We start from the raw sequence: 8,020 nt of genomic DNA, 5'->3' as shown, positions 1-8,020 counted from the left end.
AGTCAAATCTCATATTCCAAGATCTAGAAGCTTGTTTTAATCCATAAATGGACCGATTAAGCTTGCAATCCTTTTGCTCTTGACTCTGCTGTATAAACCCTTCTGGTTGCGACATATAGATACTCTTTTCAAGATAGCCATTCAGAAAAGCTGTCTTGACATCCATTTGCCATATTTCATAATAATAAAATGTGGCTATGGACAAGAGTATTCTTATAGACTTTATCATGGCAACTAGAGAGAAGGTTTCTTCAAAATCTAACCCCTCTCTTTGGGTAAACCTTTTTGCCACAAGTCTAGCTTTGTAGGTTTGTACCTTACCAGCTTGGTCTTGTTTTCTCTTGTATATCCATTTGCAATCGATGGGTTTTACCCCTTTCGGTTGATCTACTAGATCCTAAACAGAATTGAAATACATAGATTCCATTTCAAGGTCCATGGCTTTAATCCATTGGTCTTTATCCACATTGTTCATTGCTTGATTAAAAGACAATGGATCCTCTAAACCATCATCTAGTATGATGACTTAAGTTTCAGTTAAACTCATGTATCGATCAGGCTGTTGTACAACCCTCCCACTATGACGAGACATTCTCAACTCTTAAGAAGGATGTGAAGTATCAGTTTCATCGACAACTCTTGTTGATGGACCTGCTTTATCAACAACTCTTGTTGATACATTTGTCTTTTCTCTGGACATTTCTTCTATTACTAGCTTACTACGAAGTTGATGGTTCTTTATATAATCTTCTTCCAGGAAGGTTGCATTTGTCGATACAAACTCTTTATCTTCCTGAGGATCATAAAAGAAACCACCTTTAGTTTCTTTTGGGTAGCCTACAAATAGGCATACTTTTGAACGGTGTTCCAACCTTTTAGGATTTTGCACCAACACATGTGCTGGACAACCCCAAATTCTGAAGTGATATAAATTTCCTTTACGTCCTCTCTAGAGCTCGTAAGGTGTTTCAGAAACACTTTTCGAGGGAACCATGTTCAAAATATACACTGCAGTCCTAATTGCGTGTCCCCAAAAAGAATTTGGTAACTGAACGTAACTCATCATGGAATGAACTATGTCCAACAAGGTTCTATTTCTCCTCTCTACCACACTGTTCTGTTGAGGTATGCCAGGGGCTGTGAGTTGAGATTGAATTCCATGTTCTATCAAATAGTTATGGAATTCTATGTCCATATACTTACCACCTCGATCCGATCGAAGTGTTTTAATCTTTTTACTTAATTGGTTCTCAACCTCAGCCTTATACTCTTTGAACTTTTCAAAAGTTTCAGACTTTTGGTGCATTAGGTAAACATGCCCATACCTGGAATAATCATCTATAAAACTGATGAAATATTTATACCCTCCTCTTGCTCTAACATTTAGAGGGCCACAAAGGTCTTAGTGAATAAGCTCTAAGGGTTCTTTGGCTCTAAGACCTTTTCCAGAAAAAGATCTTTTTATCATTTTACCTTCGAGATATAACTCACAAGGTGGTAATGAACTGTCTTCCAACTTGTTTAAAAGACCGTTCTTAACCAATCTCTCAATCCTGTTGAGATTTATATGACTCAGTCTCAAGTACCAAAGATAGGCATTTGGAGAAATCTTCCTCTTCTTATGAGTCTCAGTAGTTTTAAACATCTCTATGTTCGAGATAGCTTTGATCTCAGTTGATTTTAACATGTACAAGTTATTTTCTAATTTTGCAGAGCAAATCTGTTTATTTCCCATTTTGATGAACACTTCATCATTTTCAAAATAAACTTTATGATTTTATTATAGCAAACATGAGATAGATATTAGATTCCTTTTCATAGAAGGAATATAATGTACATTTTTCAAATAAATGTACTTATCTCCTATAAATAGCTTCATATCTCCCACTGCTTTGGCTGAAACAATCTCCCCGGTCCCTATGTTAAAGATTGTTTACCTTCTGTCAACTGTCTCCAGGAACTTGTTTCCTGTGAGATAGTACATATATGATTAGCAACACCTGAATCAATTATCCAGATTTTATCGTTTTCCACTAAACATGCTTCGATAACAAGTAAATCATATTTATCTTGTTGTTCGAATTCAACATTCTCATCTACATAATTCATAATTTTAGATGAGTTGGGAGATAGAGGACAATCCTCTGTTAAAACTCTTTTGGTGTAGTTAACCGCTTTGTTTGTTGATTTGATTTTACTGTTATGTACATCGAAAGTGAGTATACTAGAATTCGACATGCTGATAAAATTCAAAAAAATTATAATTAGAAACTTGTAATTAAATTCAAAATCAAGTTTTAGCAAAAAGTAATAATGTACCCATAACCTAATTTGCAACGATATTTTAATGAGTCAGAATATGTGTTACCGAGGGGCAGTCAGATACTCCTTCACTAAAACAAACAGTTTTCACTAGACACTATCTCTGGAATAACTCTTATTCCTATAATCGTTTAGTTATCATTTTCGGTTAAGATCTTTACTAACAACTTAGTAATTCTTGTAAGTGTCACCCGCCATTTTTAGATCCTATAGAACAATATGAACTTTCCTTCGAAATAGAAGACAACATCCAAGATGGAACTATAAGACCCTATTCATTTTACTGAAGCTTGTGTTGTTCCGAATCCTATGTTACAACCCTCCGAGGGGATAGCCGTCACTAAACGACTAGCAAAGGGCTGCCTAAAGCAAACCAGCAAGTGCAAAATAAGAATCTCACGGTTCAGACTAATAAAGAAGACCGTAGGATATATTGACACATATCCTTCACCCACTTACTATGAGCTACTTCCTCCATTTACCTTGATATTGAGTCATACAAAACACTTTCCAAATGGAGGCCACTTCGAGGGTGACACGAAGTGTCATATGAATCTCACGGTGTAAACTATATGGAGACATGGCAGTTGAAATCTATATATCGAATAATAGATTTATGTTTAAAAAACTTCCCCTTATTCACCAAAATCTAGATTTAAGCTAAAAAAGACTTTCCGAATGGAGGTCACTTCCAGGATGACACGAAGTACCACTTAAATCTGAATTGTGAACTCTTAAAGATGTGAGAGCTAAAAATAACGTATCATATATGTTATTAATCTCCCATTGAAGTTTTCTAATAACTCTATCATATAGAGGTTATTAAACTGCCATTGAAGTGTTCTATTTGGGTAGATTTATACTTAGGTTCTTTTCGGATAATAAGGTAACCCTAAGTCTATGTGATTTATCCAAGTATAACTCTTATAATTGGATTTTAACCTACGATGTCTAGGTGATAAACCATTTTATTACCTCACATCACTCACGTATGCTCATAAAATCGATTACCAATGCTCAATTATTCGGCCATAATCTCCAGGTAGGAGGTGTTCCGTAACCCGTCAACTTAAGTACCCCCAGCCTTAGACAGGATTATATACCAGTTGAGTTTGTAACCTAGGTTTTATAAGTTTTAACTATTAAAATAGGTAGTCAACCTACGTGAGCATGCAGCCGTTGATTATGGATTTTAAATGTCTAACCCAATTTTATAACAACTTATAAAACTTTAGACATGCTATTCAACCATAACATACATGAGGCATTTAACATTTAATATAACATTTATATTAAATACACGAAACCCTAATGATACGTTGATTTATCATGCAATGAAAAGATGTGTGGATGCGATGATCATGCAAGTTTTCCTAACAAAGCCCAAGTATAAGCCTTCTTAGGTCCTGGTAAGTCCAGGGTTGAATGCATTAAGTCAGGGTGTAAAGTTAGTCTAGAGATAGAATTGCTAACATCTTTCTTTTGTTCTTTATGATCAATGCATACACCCTAGAGATAGGATTACATGTGGCTTTCACACCAAGAGATGTTGAACTTAACATGAACTAAAAAATAGAATTTTCAACACATAGCACACACATTTAGATTGTAAACAAGCATCTGTATCATCTTCATCTCATCTTCATTGAGCTCACATAGGATTGCTAAACTTGCTAGGAAATCAACGTATACCACTTGCACTTAGAACCATTTCATCCATAAACCCTTTTCTTCCTCTGAACTTCTATTTCTTTTTGCATGTGTGCCATTAACTTAGTATAAATAACCAACATTTCTCAAGCTAATTAGGAAACATCTACACTAGATCCAAAAATAGGGTATGCGTTAGAGCATTCTAGAGTCCTTATGTTCGACCCTTGACTTACCAGGAAACTTAAGTTAGATTTATACTTGGGTCTGACTTGAGAGAACTTGTACGCATTCACAAGGTGTGCACATATCCACTACTAATGCATCGCTTGATTTTCTTACAAAGAGAGAAATCACTCCATCATCCATCTTCATTTATCATAGTCATTCATCATCATTCATCATTTTAAGCACGTCTAGAATCAAAATCACGGGGCGAACATACACTATGCTTGGAAAACCCAGCACAAATGTTGTGGCAGAAAGGCAAAATAGAACACATAAGGATATAGTAAGAAGTATGATTAGTCATTCTTCTCTACTAGAATCCATATGGGGCGAGGCACTAAAGACTGCAATATATATCCTTAATATGATACCTAATATGATACGTAAAGTAGTAGCTAAAACCCCTTATAAGTTGTGGACAGAAAAGAAGCCTAGTATTAGGCATCTTCACATCTGTGGTTGTCTACTTGAGGCTAGGCCTTACAAGCCTAACAAAAGAAAATTAGTCTCAAGAACTATTAGCTACTAATTTGTTGGGTATTCTGAGCACTCTCAAGGTTTCAAGTTTTATGATCCCACTTCTAGATCATTGTTTGAGACAAAAAGTGCCAAATTTCTTGAGGATGTTGAGTTTGGGGGGAAGATAACATAAGGAAAGTTATCTTTGAAGAGGAATTAATTTCTATTCCTAATGTGGTTATAGATGATGTTCAAGCTTCTATTCCTTACTTCATTATTCAACCAATTATAGAACAAAACAACATTGAAGTCCCCATTGTTGGACCTGAAGTTCAAACTCAACAACATCAAAAAGCACCACTAAGGAGATCGACTCGAGAAAGAAGAAGTGCAATCCCAGATAATTATATTGTGTTTCTTTAAGAACATCACGATGATATGGGCATAATGGAAGATAATCCAATCAACTTCCAACAAGCTCTACAAAGTTCTAACTCTCAAAAGTGGATAAATGTTATGGAAGAGGAAATAAAATCCATGAAAGCAATGACGATTAGGGACTTCTCAAATTTCCATCAGGAGTGAAACCCATAGATTGTAAATGAATCTTTAAAACTAAAAGGGATTCACACGAAAATATCGAAAAATATAAGGCTCATCTTGTTGCAAAAGATTTTACTCAAAAGGAAGGCATTGATTACAAAGAGACTTTCTCTCTGGTTTCATTAAAAGGCTCTTTCATGGTAATCATGGTAGTTGTAGTTCACTTTGATTTAGAGTTGCATTAGATGGATGTAAAAACTGTTTTTCTCAATGGGAACATTGATAAGAAGATTTATGGTGCAATTAGAAAACTTTATGTATGGTAATTCAAAGTCTATAATGTGCAAATTGAAGAAACCCATCTACCGTCTCAAACAAACCTCTCGTCAATGGTATCACAAATTCTATGAAGTAACAAACCCCTTTGGTTTTGAGGTGAGTATAGTGGGATTCTGTATAACACAAGTTCAGTGGGAGTAAATCAATCTTTTTGGTATTATATGTTGATGACATACTCATAGAAAGTAATGATATAGGCTTATTACATGACAGTAAGAGGTTTCTCAAAAAGAATTATGAGATGAAGGATCTTGATGATGCTTCTTTTGTATTAGGAAGTGAAATATTGTGAGATCGTTCTCAAGGTATTTTGAGATTGTCACAAAATAACTATATTGAAAATATTTTGAGTAGATTTGACGTGAAAGATTGTGCATTAGGAGATATTCTTGTCGCTAAAGGTGTAAATTTCATTTAGGTCAATGCCCTAAGACTGTACTTGAGACTAAAGAGATGCAGAAGGTTCCCTAAGCATTGGTTGTTGGAAGTCTAATGTATGCTCAAGTATGTACATGTCCAGATATTGTGTTCATAGTTGGAGTGTTAGGTAGATATTTGAGAAACCCGGACGGATAATTGGAAAGCAACCAAACGGGCTATGAGGTATTTATAGAGAACAAAAGATTATATGCTCACTTATCAGAAATAAGAAGTTTTGGAGATCATTGGGTATTATGATTCTGATTATGTTGGATGCCAAGACATTTTGTGATCCACTTCAGACTATATCTTCATGTTGGCTAGAGGAGTTGTATCCTGGAAAAGTGTTAAGCAAACAATTATGGCTTTTTCTACCATGGCTGTGGATTAGAGGCATCCAATCATGAAATATAGTTGCAAAATTTTGTCACTAAGTTGCAGATAGTGGTTGACATAGAAAGACTACTAAAATTATTATGTGACAATAAATCGGCAGTGATATATTCCAACAATAACAAATGCAATATGAAGTCAAAGCATGTAGAAGTGACATTTCTGTTTCTTAAAGAAAGAGTTCATAATGGTCAAATTTCGACAGAACACATAGGAATAAACTCTATGGTTGCAGGTCCATTGGCTAAAGGTTTACTGCCTAAAGGTTTTCATGACCATGTTGCTCACATGGGTGTTAGTCACTTTTCTGATTTCATGATTTAGTGGGAGTTTGTTATTAAGGATTTTTTTATTTTATTTTCTATATAGAATAAAGTTGGTGGTTTATGTTTTATTATCTGAATTTGTTTATCATGCATGCGGTTTAGCATGAAGTTTCTTTTTAAGAATGATTTCACTAAGGAATTTGGACTAGGTTGAAACAGGCATGATGTAGATCACTTTGCATGTAGTTTCCATGCTATTCATTCATACTTCAATCATATCATTGAATGTATCGGAATTGATGATCAAGGAAGATTTAGTTATAAGGGTAGTGACGAAAGCTACCTTGATTTCGTGTTAATATAGGAGATGAACTAGATTGAATTAAAGGGAAATTTTATGATTGAAATAACCTGTTTATGCACGCTTAAGGTTTATGTGATTTGATTACATTAGGTACACAGACATAGCCCAATTGGGAGATAATAATAGGTACAATTAAAGTATGGACAATATATGAGATTAATATTTTACCACATTGGATTATTTTATTAGATTTGGTTCTATTATATGAGCTAATTAATTAAGGTCCTGGATTCCTAATTGAGTATGAACTTAATGGGTAGAAGTTAATTCCTAGTTAATTAAGGTTTAATGGGAACCCTAATTGAACGAGTATATAAAGAGGCCTTAGGGCTATGGTCCTACCAAACTAATATGCACTTAGTCTTTCTTGAATCCCATCTAGAGAAAATCCCATTAAGGGCATTCAGAGTTTTGGTTGAAAAAGACATTAGCCACCTCATAGCCATCATCAATCTTTCAATGAAACCAAGTATGTTATTTGTTCTTGGCAATTTAGCATAAATGATTCTATGGTTATCTATCCAATATAGATTTAAAGTAATTATGCTAACATTGGAAAGAAAACTTCCTTCAAAGTAAGGGAGAGCATCATAAGATAATTTATTAGAGATTATATACTAAGTATACTAAAGTCAATACAAATACAAACTACAAAGTTCATTCAACAAATTAAGGGTGTGTCTGGTTTAACTTTTCAAGTGTTTAATTTTGAAATAAATTATCTTGGAAAAATTGAAGTGCTTAGTAACCACTTAGAATAGCTGTTAGAATAATTTCAACGTGTATTTTAGGCAATTTTTTTAGCAAAAAAGTTTATATAAAAATGACTTTTTTTATTAAAAAAAATAATTTTTTCTCTAGACAATCCAAACAAGGCCATAATTTTTTTTTTTTTTTTGAAAATCTCGTTGAACATCAACTTAGAAGGGGTTTCTTTTAGGATCGAAACATATAGCGGCAGCTACATCCGTGGTGAAGAATAATTTATTATTGTATTAGGGTTTAACTATTCTATAGCTTTTTTTAAAAGGGGTGC

This window comes from Benincasa hispida, chromosome 9, assembly GCF_009727055.1.
Source record: "Benincasa hispida cultivar B227 chromosome 9, ASM972705v1, whole genome shotgun sequence".
NCBI lineage: Eukaryota > Viridiplantae > Streptophyta > Magnoliopsida > Cucurbitales > Cucurbitaceae > Benincasa > Benincasa hispida.
The sequence above is the reverse complement of the archived record's forward strand: the minus strand, read 5'-3'. Positions refer to the sequence as shown.